Genomic DNA, 15,113 nt, shown 5'->3' on the forward strand with positions numbered 1-15,113 from the left:
TGGTGCCACCAATTCATTATCAAAATAGCTCACCCTTAATTTATTTAAAAAATTAAACAGTTATAATTATTTATTTCAGATTTTAATTTGTGGTTTATTAGCAACAAATTTTGTAACAGTTTGATTTTCATATTTTCTTAGTGATCCAATCAAACTGAGACTAGACCTTCTGATAATTTATTACGAGTATTTTCTAACCTGTATATGTGAATTAGCGTATTTCAAAAACCTTTTTGTATTTTAAAAATTATTGACTATCATTGGCATTAGTTACTGAAAAATGGCAAATTACTGTGATAAACTATACTTAGTGTTCTTAACTTTGGTGATCTAAGGAACTAGTTCATTGACCATGGCTTTGAGATTGTTTTTTACTTAACTTCATATACTTCAATTTTGAGGATATTTCTTCTTTACATGTTCAATTATTGCAGAAGCATAACATTGTATGAGGATGAATTTATGTTGTTATTTACTACATTCTTTCATTAAATAAACAAGAATTATTTTAACAAGCTGATATTTTAAAATTGTTTGTTGGATATATGCAAGTCTTACTATTTCTCTAGCACTTTTACAAATATTTTGCATAACTTCTTAAAAAATGCTCTAAATATTAACATTTACATATATAACTAACAGTTCATAGTTGTATAGATAAAAATGCTGATTACAAAGTTGTTCATGTAACAGTATTAGCAAAACCACTACGTAAAAAAGTATTTTACTAAATGTATAATTGTTTGATTTTTTATTTTTGACAAAAAGTTTACCATAAAATGAATAATGTTCTTTAGTTACATCTTATATCATACATTCTGTAAGTAAGTTAATTAAAAATGAAAGTTACCTCACTTATCTTTAACTACAAAAAAGAGGGAGATTTTCAATTTAACCCACGTATTCATATATGTTCAATTTGTTATTTTTATCAAATGGATCGGTTCTGATTCTGCATTTTACTTTTATTTCTGTTGAGTTCTGATTTATATTTACTTATAAAGTCCCATTGTAAATTTTCTCCTCATAACTAAGTGTAAAACCTTTCAAAAGAAAAAATGGACAGTTTGAAAATGCTATTCATTTATTATCACTGCTTAATGTTATACTGTTACCCTTCCAAATGGTCTGCTGATGATTGATCAATGCATATCACTATTGTTTTCTGCTGATATTTGTAACATTTGATTTTTATAAATTGATTTGTCAATAAAGACACATTAATTATTGTTTTTATAAAACCCTCATGTCATTATGATATTAAAGTATTTGACATTTTTTTTATATGCACTGCAGTTTTTGATTGACTTATCCATATTTTTAATAAAACTGAAAAATATGAAATAAAGTATACTTTTTAAAAAATCTTTATATATATATATATATATATATATACGTTTTAAAAGAAATGTATGAAAAATAGGAAAATAACATTATTTAATTATTCTTTAAAAAGGTATTAGTTTTAGTAAAAATGATTAAAGTTGGTTTATTTAAGTGCATTTTACGAAGTAGTTAACCCTAAAGAACATTAATTATTATCAAAAAATTATTTTGGATAACAGATGACTGGTAATAAAGTAAAATCATAGAGTATAATTTATTTTTAAAATTACATATTAAAAGAATGCTTAATGTTTATGCTAATCATTGTTTAATTTTCTGAATATATTATATATAATTATTACAATAAATGTTATTGAAATGATAGAGAAGACCTATATAATTTATAAATCTAAATGTTAATTAATTGTTCTTTTATTTTTTTACAATTTATGTAAAATTTTCTTTGTAAGAGGTATTATAATTGATATGATTAATTAGTTTCAGAAAATAATAAATTCTTATATAAATAAAGAGAAAAATATAATAATAGAAATAATTCCAATTATTCAGTAGAAAAGAAATTTATAAAATATGCTGTGTATTTTATAAGTATAATCATGAAATTTTGCTTATTGCAGTAAGTATATTTAAAAAAAAATTATATAAATTTAAATATTTTTACCTACAATATTATTTTTTTATTACTTAAATAAAATTATACAATTATAAACTAATAAAGATAGAGAACAAAATTTAAAGTATATTAATTATATAATTAATATTTACATCATATTAATATTTAATGATCACTGCGTATTTTGAAAAATATAATGTAATGATTCACTGATTATTCCAATTTCAATAAAATTAAACCTTGTTGTGATAATCCATTTACTTTATATAAGTATATTTAATAAGAAGAATGTGTGTAATATTATGTATTTTTATGTATATATTTATATTTTTTTTTAAATTAATATGTGTAATATAATATATAAGTTAAACTCACAAATCAGACTCAATAATTGAGTATAAAAAAGCTATCGAACAAGTTTGCCAGTATCTGATGTAACTAGAAATAAAAAGTGCTATATTGTAGTTGATCTTAAAACTTACTAATATAATGCATTTGGGTCAATTAAAAAGTATAAAAATGTAGAAAATATATTAAGAATGTGTATGACCTCAGTACATTGTATTGTTATTTCTATTTTACTATAATGTGATTTAGGTTTTCATCTCATAAAGCAACCTGTTTTTTTGCTATTTTTGTAAATTTACTATTTTAACAAGTAAATGACACATCCTTGTTTAATTAATGTAGGAATATATCACAGTCACATACCATATACTGTATACTGTTATTGCCAATCTCTGTAGTAAAGTGACAGCTTCATTGTTTATCTTTCAGATGAAAAATTTACCCATTCTGAATATGAATCCTGAACAGGATTGGCATTTTTCATACACTACATTACATATATAAACCTTGAGCTTATATGGTGAATTAATCATTCTCCAACATATAAATACAGTATAAACTTACTACTGACCGCTGATTTCATAAATTATTTATCTGTAGTACTTCAAAATCAGTAAAACAACCTTACAGTATTGCTAGCTCTTTCAAACTGTTACAGTGTGTCTTCTTCAGCCACCTTATAAATAATAGGAACATAATTATAAGTCAACATAATAAGATTCATAGTTCGTAAAACTCTGATTGGTGCTGTTGTAAAATTTTGTTATTTTATTATGTAGGTATAAAATTTTAATTGTTTTGGCAGTTGTATAACAGTTCAATGAACAGTGTAAGGTAAAAAGTTGTTTAATTGATTTGATGATTTTAAAATTATTTATTAATTACATGTTTAATTTACACTCAAGTACTGGGTAAACTAAAGTAGTATTACCAGCTACTTCTGAAACCTCTGGGTTATTACAAAAATTAGAAATTTAATTTAATCATGTGACAAAATAATACAATTTGTTAAGTTGTATAAAAATTTTGAGCATGTTTAGAACTAAAAAATTACAATTTTTTTGACAGAAGTGAAAATACATATACTTATTGTTTTTTATTTGATATCCCTAAGATTTTTGTGTTTCCTAGTTTATTAAATTCTGGGTTTTTTATGATTAAGACATTGTTAAATTTATAAGGCAAGTCCATAGGTCTGATTTCTTCCGTGGGAACTGTTTTTCTTCCTATAAAATGTATAAAAATTCCAATTCAGTTATTATTTAGGATTTATGTGTAACTGATCATGCTGTAATACAAGGAAGGTAAATTCTATCTAAACAAAAAAATGACCTTGTAAATCTTGATAGGTGCCATTTTATGCATATGCAGTGCCTTCCTTTTTTCATCTGGAAACTTGGCTGTTGTTGTACTTGAGAAAGACAGAAAAGTTTGTTAATAGGTATTTCAGTTTTTAATTAAGATTAAATATGTTAATCCATTTGAACACTTCACAGGATTATAAAATAAAGTCTTAGTTTTTTAAATTTTTTAAAAATGTGGTTTTTAAAATTCTATGCTAGATTTATAAGAGTGATAAAAATATGATGAGTTAATATCATAGTTATGCAATGGGTCTAAATATGTGGTAAAGGAAAATGCATAAAAGATAAAATATATAAAGAAGCTCAAAGAAGTTGCCCATATTTATTGATGACCTGGTGGAAAGAGTTTGAATAAATAATTTTTTTTGCTGCATGAAATTGTCAGTGCCATTTAAGTTATCTAAAAATTTTGAAAGCTGGGTCCCTGTGATATTTAGAGGAGCATATGAACAGATATATTGCAACTGTTAGTTATCAAGAAGAAGGAAATGACATTTTTTTACAGGGGCATATTGTGACTGGAGATGAAATTTAGGTATTGCATATTATGCCTGAATGAAAACAATAGAGGAAGCAGACCTTATTGCTGATGATAAAAATGTTCAACCAAGATTATATAGCTATATTCTGGGATAAATGCAGTATTCTTTCTACTAGAATTTAAAGTTCTGTGAAACTGAACAATCGTGAAAGATTGGCCAAAACTATGACATGACATCCAGAAAAAAGTAATTTATTGACTTCTGATATTCTTTTGCTCCTTGATGAAGATTGGCTGAACTATGCTAGTGTCAGGTGAAGATCACCTGAACTATGCTAATGTCAAACAGAATTTCATCACAAAATGTGGATTTCCTTCCTTGGATAATCTGATTTCTTTCCTTTATTCCTGACTCAGCATTTAGCAAATTTCCATCTCTTCCTGCAAGATTTTCAGTGGTCAGCATTTGATGCTTATCCATAGAAAAACATTGTACAAGAAACAACCGTATCTTTACTATATATTATAATTGTCTTTTAAGTAGCAGGTGTCCTTCTGCCCATAATCCTTCAGAAGATTAGGACATTTTTACCAGGGTAGAAGCAATACAATACTGTTCAATGGTCTTGCATTGATCAGCTTAAATATGTGATTTAATAAAATTACTCTAGAAATAAAAAAGCCATCTAAGAAGGATACAGAATTCCTAAAGAAACAAACTTACCCATCCTGGGAATAGTACGATGTATGGAAATATCAACTTTACTATATTTCATACAGTCAAATCCTACTAGAAGTAAAGGATTAAGTAAAGATTTACAAAATAAAGAATATTAAAGACACATGCTTTAATATTTTATTATTCGTTGTGGTTTGTACAGCTTATCTTTTAATAGTCTAGTGTGCATTGCATATGTTTAAATCAACCTATTGATTTAAACATAATATATTGATATTGACTTGTGAATAAGGTTGTTTTAAATAACTTTTAATATCTTCTAAATTTTTTTACTTTGCTCGATGAAGAGGATATTGATTTTCGTACCACATAATCAATATTTACACATTTATAGTTAGATGTAAAGTGCACATACATAATATACTGATAGTACATATAATTTTTTTATATTATAATTGTAATTATAAAATAATAATTAAATTAACTAGTTAATATTGTCTCATAACATTATAATAATTATCAAAATAATATATGTATTACATAATAGGTTAAGTACGGCTGTGCTTGTTTTATAATAACTGTAATAATTAAAATAGGGCTAATTAATTATGATAGATATATAAATAAATATGTATTACTACTATTACTAATATATATGTCAATAATTGTAACGTGAATTTATTTTAGTAACAAATTATTGTGTAGTTAATAAAATAGTGTAAATATTTTATTAACACTATTATAAAACACTATTATTAACACTATTATATAGTAGTTAATAAAATAATGTAAATATTTGGCGTAGTATCAGATGCTAATTTATTAATAATAATCACCATTATTATTATTATTAGTTCTATTATTTTTGAGATTAAGGATGAATTTGTATTAATTATTTTTATTTTATTAAAAGGTAGCAGGACAATTTATTATTTATGAATTAGAATTTTCATTTCATGATTGTTCAAAATAAATTGCAATGTAAAACAGTAAAATGTTTTACAGTAAAACTCTATTATCCAGAACTGTAATTATCTGGATTGATGAATATTTTTGTTCTTTTTTATCTATATGATAAGTTTATTATATTATTTTTTGTGAATAAAAATAATTTAATTGATGCAAGTAAAATAAATGTACATATATTTAAGAATTTTCTATTTATTCAAAATTATTAACTTATTATTATTATTTTTTTTTTTTTGTTACCATCAGTGAAGAAATTTTAGTTTAACATAACTTTAAATGATATTGTTATCTTTTCATTATCCATTTTCATTTAATGTAATTTTATGTGATTCATTTGAATTTGTTTTTTTTTTTTCGTTTATCCATATAAAAGAAAGAGATTATTCAACTTATTAAATGATCTACTGATTTCATAAATCTTGCTTCTGCTGCTCATTTTAAGTAAGTAAATATTTAATTTAGGTTCATACATAATATGATAAAGTATAATCATATTTGGTATAGAAATGGTAATGGTATGCTAAATCTACAGAGTGGCCGGGAAGTTACCCTAAAGTTAGAACTAAAAATTTGTAATGAGATATAAATGAAAAATGTGATATAATAATTAATTATTTTATTTACCCACTCGACAATAGTATTATTAATTTAAATGGTCCAGTGAGTGTGTGTGTTCGTCCTCATGTTACACGCACAATTCTATACATTGCCACATCCTCTGTGACATGCGATGGAGCATTTCTGGTGTTATGTTATGGAAGGTGTCCCTCACAGTGTTACACAATTCTTCGTTTGTGGAGTAGCAACCTGCAGATACATGTGCCTTGATAATTCCCGATAATGAATTGTGTGGTGTGGTGAGATCAGGACTTCATGGTGGCATTGTAACACAGCTGGTGATGCTGGAATACCATGGCCAATCCATTGTCCTGGAAATTTTTCATTCAGAAACGCACGGGCTGATAGAGCAAAATGTGCAGGTGCTCCATCCTGTTGCAACCACACTTGTTCCATGAGATCCTTCTCTTGAAGTTGTGGTATTAACCATGCCTCCAACATCTCTAAAAAGTTTGTGTATTCACTGGCTCATCAAAAAAATAAGGACCAAACAAATGATGAGCTCTTATTTGCATCATGAAGTGCGGTAGATTTCTTTCCAACTCTGTCATGCAATAAGGATTTTCTTTCACCCAAAATAACACATTTCTGGCACGCGAACAAAAACAGATGCACATTCGTCAGTAAAAAGCACCTTTCCATGGTGCACTGCAGCAGGGAATTTTCTAATAAAGCCTGGCAGGATGGAGCGCAACGTTCCATGTCTGCATCTGACAGTTCATTGATGAACATTGGACGAAATGGCCTAACTTTCAAGTCCTTTTTGATGTGGCCTTGCATTGTTGTCTGCAATATATAAAGTTCAGCTGACCATTTACAAGTTGATTTTATTGAGGATTGTTCAATGGAAACTGCAATAGCAGCACATGTTTTTAATCGTGTTAACTTTTGTCCACTCCGCAGCCTATCTTTAACACTGCCTAATTCAAACACATGTTTTTCCCAAGTCAACATTGTTGTTTTTCATGGTGGCAGCTTATTAAAGCGTTGCTAAACATATCACTAATCAGCTTCATTTTATGGTTCATATGTTTTTGTTCATGAATGTTTTTGTTCATACATTTGTCACTAACCACTATTTGATGCTGTAACTACACGTGACAGCCATTTTAGCATAACTGCCTTTTACTCAGAGTGTTTTACATTGTAAAAAACTGTTGCCAACCAACCCCAATGAAAATACTGTGTGTTCTAACACATATCCTAACTTATATTTTTTGGTAACTTTAAGAGTACGGTGTCTTCCCGGCTAGACAGTACAATAATTAGCAGTGTTATCTATACCTGCAAAAATAATCTAGGAGTTTTGGAACCATCAAGTTTTAAAGGATGCAAGTAAATTTCATGCCTAGGATTTTTCATTATTTTATCATTTACATATTAATAAAAATTTTAAAGAATGTTGATTATTTATCTGGTTAGTAATTTTATCATGGATTTGTAATTTATCATGGACATCTGTTTTGTTCAAAGAACAGTTAGTCTAAACAGCATTTATTAAATCCACCATAAAAAGGATGTGCAAATTAAAAAAAAAAACTCTATTTAAATTAAATTCTGAGATTTAAGAGCAACAGGAATCTGTTGCTCTTAAATGGTTCCTGAAAATTTGGGTACTAATTTTTATTAAAAATATAGAAATAAACAAAATGTGTTGTACTTCTGAGGAGAAAAAAATACTAGAAATATATCCATGAGAGCTGTTTCAAAATTGACTTCCAACTGGCATATAAAAAAGTGGAATAATATTTTTTTTATATATACATTACTTGTACAAGTTCATCAATCATATTCAGACATGTATCATGCCATGTCAGCAGCTTTTGCTGTCTGTTCCATGAACTCCTGATTAGTTTCAATGCTCTTGAAAGGCCAGCCTGATCTTAGCATGATATGATACTGAGAGATTGTAATAACCTGATGATAAATATGGGCCAGACGAGGTGGTTGAAAATCTTCCTTTTGAATTAATCCAGTAAAGCCTTTATGTGATCTAAGATTGAGGCTGCACATATAATGTTCAAAAAGGAGTACCCTTATACAGCAATTTTTTTTTTTTGTTGACACTATTTTATTTAATTTGTTGGTTTGACCCCTCTCTGAATCTTGGTGGTATTTTTTTTACTAGTACTGAACTGAATGGATAGCAGATGATATAATGAGATTATAAATATTTCATGTGAAATAAATAGTAGAGTGACTGAATCGCTTGGTGGCTGATTTTTCACTCATAGCTTCCACAAGGAAGACATATTAATGATAAGAATATCATTAATAATCTATACGAAAAGATAATAATATACAACAAAAAAATATATAAATTAATAAACCAAATATGAAAAAATACTATGAGTAACATGAAACACTTACTTCTGTCCCCCAGATATATACTTCTGAACGATTCAAATCACTGGAAAAAAGTATTGACACACTAACCCTGAATTAAAGTGTTTGTACATAATACTTAATGTCTCAGTAATTTTAATTACATATTTTGTTATTAACTATTTCTGAACAAAGATTTTATACTTCACAGACTATCAGATAGAAATCATAACAAAAAAAAACATATTAAATAATAAAAGTAAATAGTATAGTAAAGTAATTTTTAGGTCTATTCTTTAATATTGATTTCATTTTGTTTTTCTTATATGTGTAAAATAAAAAATGTTAAAATTAATAATGCAAACTAGACTAAAAAAGCTTGAAGAAAAAAACCGGCAAAATTATTTTTTCAGATTTCATCTGTAAGTCGGCAGATGTTTTAAGTCTTGTTTAAATTAGCATACATTCATTTTGTCTGTAACAAAATGCTTAAGATTTAATAAAATAAAATATAATTTAACAAAATTAATATTTTCACATATTAATAATTTAAAAATTGAAATTATCACTGTTTTGAAATTTGAGAAAATATGTCTTCTATATTTATGTTTTAAAGAAGCATATGTGCCAAATTTTATTAAAGTATCATTTTGAATTTTTGAAACATCAATCATGAAATATGTTGAACTAAATAATTTACCGTTTAGAAAATCAGTTATTTTTTATTTATATTAAAGAAGAAGAGGTATTTATTAAAATTCAAGTCTTTCATTTTTATTTCAATTTTTTATTGATGTATTATCGTTGAATTTTCTGTATAATATTAATATAAATAATTGATAACACTATTTTTTTTTAAATTTTATCCTTCTTTATATATTGTTTATTTTTTTCTAATTGTCTATATTTTTTTTAATTGCTAAAAAATTATTATATGAACTCTACTGATAATAAAAAAGAAAATATTTTTCTTCACTGAAATAAATTGTGCCATATAGGGTTTGAAAAAATTGTTGAAGTTCTGCTACCTTTTTTTTTAAGAAACAAAAATTAATTTTTAAGTGATAAGTGTAAAGATATATTTTTAGAAGGCCTAATTAAAATTTTGTTTATAAAGTTATTTTAATTTTTCTTCTATTTTGTAGTTGAAATTAAGTGTATAAATATATATTTATTTAAAGCAAAGTGATATCTTACATTAGTGATGACACATTATTACTATGTATTTAATAATTATAACAATTATAATTGTATATGGCGATAAATCAATTTGTTTATAAATTATAGTTGTTCATTGCGAATATATTTATTAAACAGTTATTTAGTAATACTTCGTCATATTAATTATTATATTTAGTGAAATTAGAACCTTATTAGTAAGTTAATAGACCTTTCTTTTTTCCTGTTTAGCCTCTGGGAATTACCATTTAGGTACTACTTCAGAGGATGAATGAGGATGATATGTATGAATGTACATGAAGTGTAGTCTTGTACAGTCTCAGTTTGACCTAGCTCATTCCTGAGATGTGTGGTAAATTGAAACCCAACCACCAAAGAACATCGGTATCCACGATCTAGTATTCAAATCTATATAAAAATAACTGACTTTACTAGGACTTGAACGCAGGAACTTCCAAATCAGATGATTTGGGAAGATGCGTTCACCACTAGACCAACCCGGTGGGTTATGTTAATAGACCTACAAACTTATTACTTTTTTCTGTTATCAGTGAAAAAATTAAGTTATTGATTTTGAATGAAGGAATGAGGGAAAGTTCCTGAAAGTTAGGGAAAGTTTGTTTTTCCCTGATTCAAAGTCACACATGATTATTAATAAAATACTAGTTGAAAACTATAGGTATTTTCTTGAAAACCATTTTATTTCTTAATATAATCTTCATGGACATTGTTACACTTATCCTATTACTTTATCAGTGTCCCAGGACCTGCTACTTAGAAGTCATCACGTTGCAGTCATATTCACAGATGAAAGTTGCTTTAGGCTAAGTCAGTTGTAAGAGGAATGTTGGTGTAGTTGCCATTCTAATTTTTCAGTTCTTTCCTAGGTTAAATGAGCGCAAAGTCTGGCACGGTCACAATGGAGTAATACTCCTCTTCTCAGTCAGGCTGGATGATTTCTTTGAATTACTACTGGAACATCAAAATAATTTCACATAGTATCTTGTACTTAGTATCTTGTACCTTGAGAATACCAAAATTATTAATATAACCTTTTTAAAATTGCTGGAATAATATAACATTGAATCTTTTGTAAGAAGGAGAAGGATGCTTCCATTACATTGAATCACAGTTTGATTTATGTTAATAAAAATGCACTTATAATTCATAACCAGTAATAATGCTATTAAGCATGCTCTCTTTAGATGTTAAGAATACAATTTCATCCATTTTATGTTTGTTATTTTATGTTATGTCATTTTAGAATTTAAAAGAATTTCATCTATTTTATGTTCCGCAATTTATTGCCTGGACATCCATAATGAGAACATTTAACTGAAGTTGCTGAAGCGTTTATTGTTATTCATCTGTCAGCTTGAATCTCTTCTTTATCTGTAACACTGTTGGTTCTGTTGCAAATGAGCACGATTATCAGATTGGTTTCATAAAAAATGTTTATTAGTCTTTAAAGAATTTATTGACCCGGTTGTGCATAATTTTAGACAATAAACACTTATAACTACAAACAGGAAATATTTCATAATGAATATTCTTTTACACATTATTCATATAGAAAAGTTGTGTTCACTGTTTTTATATTGAACTGCACATATGTGCACCTGTTATCTACCTGCCTGTGATTACAATCATATCATTTTTAGAAATTTAATAAAATAGCTCCAAGATAGGTGTCATTTTCTGCACGAATGTAAGAAAAATATGTTGAATGAACAAGTTTTGTGACACTTAGAAGCAGAACATGACAGCTTCCTGGTAAGAATTGTTGCTGAGGATGAAACTTACTACCACACATCAGAAACCAATAAAGCAAGCAAGAAGTGAGCGTCATTTCTTGCTTGCTTGGAGGTACTGCGTATACCTTCTGTTAAGTACATGTTGTAAGTAGAGTTGCAATCTTTACACTTCTTTTGTGCTTTTTTATAACACTGAGACATTGTTTTGTCACCTATCAGTCTCCATTTAAACCATAAATATCCCATCACGTTAGTGGTAGATTGGTTTAAATTCTTAGCACAATTCAAGATTTTCATATGCAATTTTCCTTCTTACGTACTTAAAATTGTTAGAAATTTAGTATTGCAAAAACCACAGCTACATGACTATTTGTTTCTTATTTAACAAATACATGATGTGATGATAGTCTATGAATTAAATAAAGATACTTATTCTTAGAATTGTATGCACCTAATAAAGTGATTTTCTAAGTAACAACTGACAACAAAATTAACACATGATAGTTGAATAGTCTACCAGTTTTTGTTAAAGGGAATGCTAAATGTTACTTTACCGCATAGATCACCAACATACTTCTATTATTTAAGTGGATATTTAATCAGGTATTAACTTCTGTCAATTTAATTTAGTGCTTGTAGAATTGTTTGAATAATTTGTAATCTTGTTTTACTAAATTTACTCTGAATTGTATGAAAATGCACAGATTGTAAATAATGTTTCTGTTTCTTATATTTCTTTTATTTACAATAATTTAACAGTTTTAGTGACAGTTTTTTTTTCATAATACAGTGTAATAAATTAACTTTTAAAGATCATCTGTGTTTTTATTAATGTGTATTTTATTTTTAGTTTATTCTTTCTCATAAATGATTAAACTTAGAAGTAATAGGTCTTATTCAGCTTAACAATGAATATTCTGAGAACTAATCTACTTACAATTATTTCTAAGCATTTACTTAGATCTATGTAATTAAAAAAATCAACTCTGACAGCATCACAAATGATTGCTATAAGAATACAATATAGGAAAAATAACTAAAACTTTGTTGTAACGAAAATAAAAATGTGGATCAGATAAAAGTTCATGCATGAAATGTGTCAAGATAGAATTATTTTATGAGTCCTTTTTTATTTCTCTGAAAGAATTATCTTTCATCCAGGATTTTTTGTTGTAAGAGTAAGAAGAGATAATAAAAAAAGTGCTTTCATGTTAGTTAAAAGTTATTAAATTCCCTTTAGTTTGTTTTTTTATAAATTGTAGTGTATCAAAAAATGATCTAAGTATATTTTTATGAAAAAGTAATATTTTTAAGTATCACTTTGTTGAGGATTTCTTTTGCATGAAGGTTTAAGACAGAGGTTCAGACCTATTTGGGCCTGTGACCCCTTTGCATTCTCAAATTTTACCACGTCCTCCCTAATCCTAATAAATTAAAGTAAAAAAATTGTACTGTGCTATTACAGTTAATAAATAAATCTAACTCAAAGAATGTTTTGTAATGCTTTTATTAGTACAGATATAACAAAAAAATATAGATAGAACACAGATATAACACTTGTTTCGTTTAGAGAACATTTTAATTAATTAAAAGTACTTTATAGAACGACATTGTAAAGGATTCTTGCCTTCACTGAAGTTAAAATTTGAGGCTACATTATTTGGTTTTATTTCTTAAGAACATAATGAGAGGGATGCCAAGTTTTTAAACGTTTGTTTCCATCTGTATAACGCTGCACTCTTCAGGTTACTTTCAACATCCAGCTGTGCTCAGTATTTTGATTTAATATAAGCCAGCATAGAAAACCCAGATTCACACATACGTTTATGAAACTGCATCAACAACCTTGCCACTTTGATAGCAACTTCTGGGTACAAAGGAAAATAGCTTAAAAAATCTTCAACAATCATATTTGGGAACTCTACTTTGGCTTGAGAATCAAATTTTAGGTCAATTGCATGCTCCTGAAGGCAGTCAGGAAGCACATCCACTTCAATTTTGAATGGATTTTGTCAACTTAAGTTGCCAACTATCTGAAAAAGATCTGGAAAGTAGCTCCAATTTTGGTTTTCAAGGATGCCAAATGTTCTAAAATCAAGTTCTCCAATACATTTTGCAAATTTAATGGAAGATTTTGTATGTCATCAAGAAGGTCATTAAGATGTGGAAAGGACAAAAAGTTGGATTCTGAACTCTAATGGTGACAATGCCATAAAGATATATTTTCCAGGAAACCTTTCATACCATTATATCTTCAAAATGTTTGGTATTCTTGCAGTTTCAAATTCAAAAGGTTGATTGATTCAAAAGAGTCTGATAAATACGCCAAGTGGTGGATACATTCTCATCTGTAAATTACATGTACAGATCTTCGTCATTTGAACTCAACAGAAAAATTTCAACTTCTGATTTTAGATTAAATAGCACATTACCGTTTGAGAGTCAATGAACTTCAATATGTAAAATTAGAGTTTGTTGATCATTATTCAATTCGTAACATAAAGCCTCAAAAGGTCTAATACTCAGAATACTAATATAAAGTTTACTACTTAGATTACAGATTTAAAATCTGTATTAAGTGTTTCAGGCAGAGTCTTACAAGTCAAAGCTTGTCTGTAGATGATATAATGAGAACCATTTATATTAGGGTTCTGTTTTTTTGCAAGCACAACAAATCCAGAACGGCATCCTGCCATGGCTTGTGCCCCATCAGTGGATATTCCAACAACATTCTCCCAAAGAAGATTATCAGCTGTCAAAAAGTTACAGAAAAAACATTCTCAGATTTTGTGGTTGAAGAGTTTTCATCAAAATATCTACAGTAAAACAACTGAAAGTGTTCTGAAATGTCAGTTGTCTCATCACATTGCAGGGAAAAGAACAGAGATTGAATTTTTCCATTTTTTATTTTTTAAATCTTGTGTGATTTCATCAATTCTACGATTTCTGTGTCATTTGAGAGCAGTATTTTTGTAATTTTATTGCAACTTAAGTGACTCACCAATGGTGTATGGTTTCTTATTCTTTGCTATAAGCAAAGTGAGCTTGTAAAAAATTTCAATGGTCTTTTCATTCTCCACTTTGAAAACTTGTTGTTGAATCGAGTTTCATTCATTTCAGTGATTCTCTTTTCATCAAAAACTCTCTTGGTTTGACTTTCAAGCCGGGATAAATGCTAGTCAAATGGCATTCTAAAAACATTCTAAACACCCTGGTCACATTGCATCATTATTCAGAACATTGTGACAAATAACACACTGAGATAATGACAATTGTTCTTCTCAGCGTATGTAAAGCTAAACCTTATGTAGTCATTAATGTACAGACTTTTCTTTTGTAATGGTTTAGCAATGTTTAGCACGACTATGCATGACACTCACTTGCATAATGACTGCAACACATAACAGTAATGAATCATCTGTTTAGTGCAGTTTAG

This window comes from Lycorma delicatula, chromosome 1 (genome assembly GCF_047948215.1).
Source record: "Lycorma delicatula isolate Av1 chromosome 1, ASM4794821v1, whole genome shotgun sequence".
Lineage (NCBI taxonomy): Eukaryota > Metazoa > Arthropoda > Insecta > Hemiptera > Fulgoridae > Lycorma > Lycorma delicatula.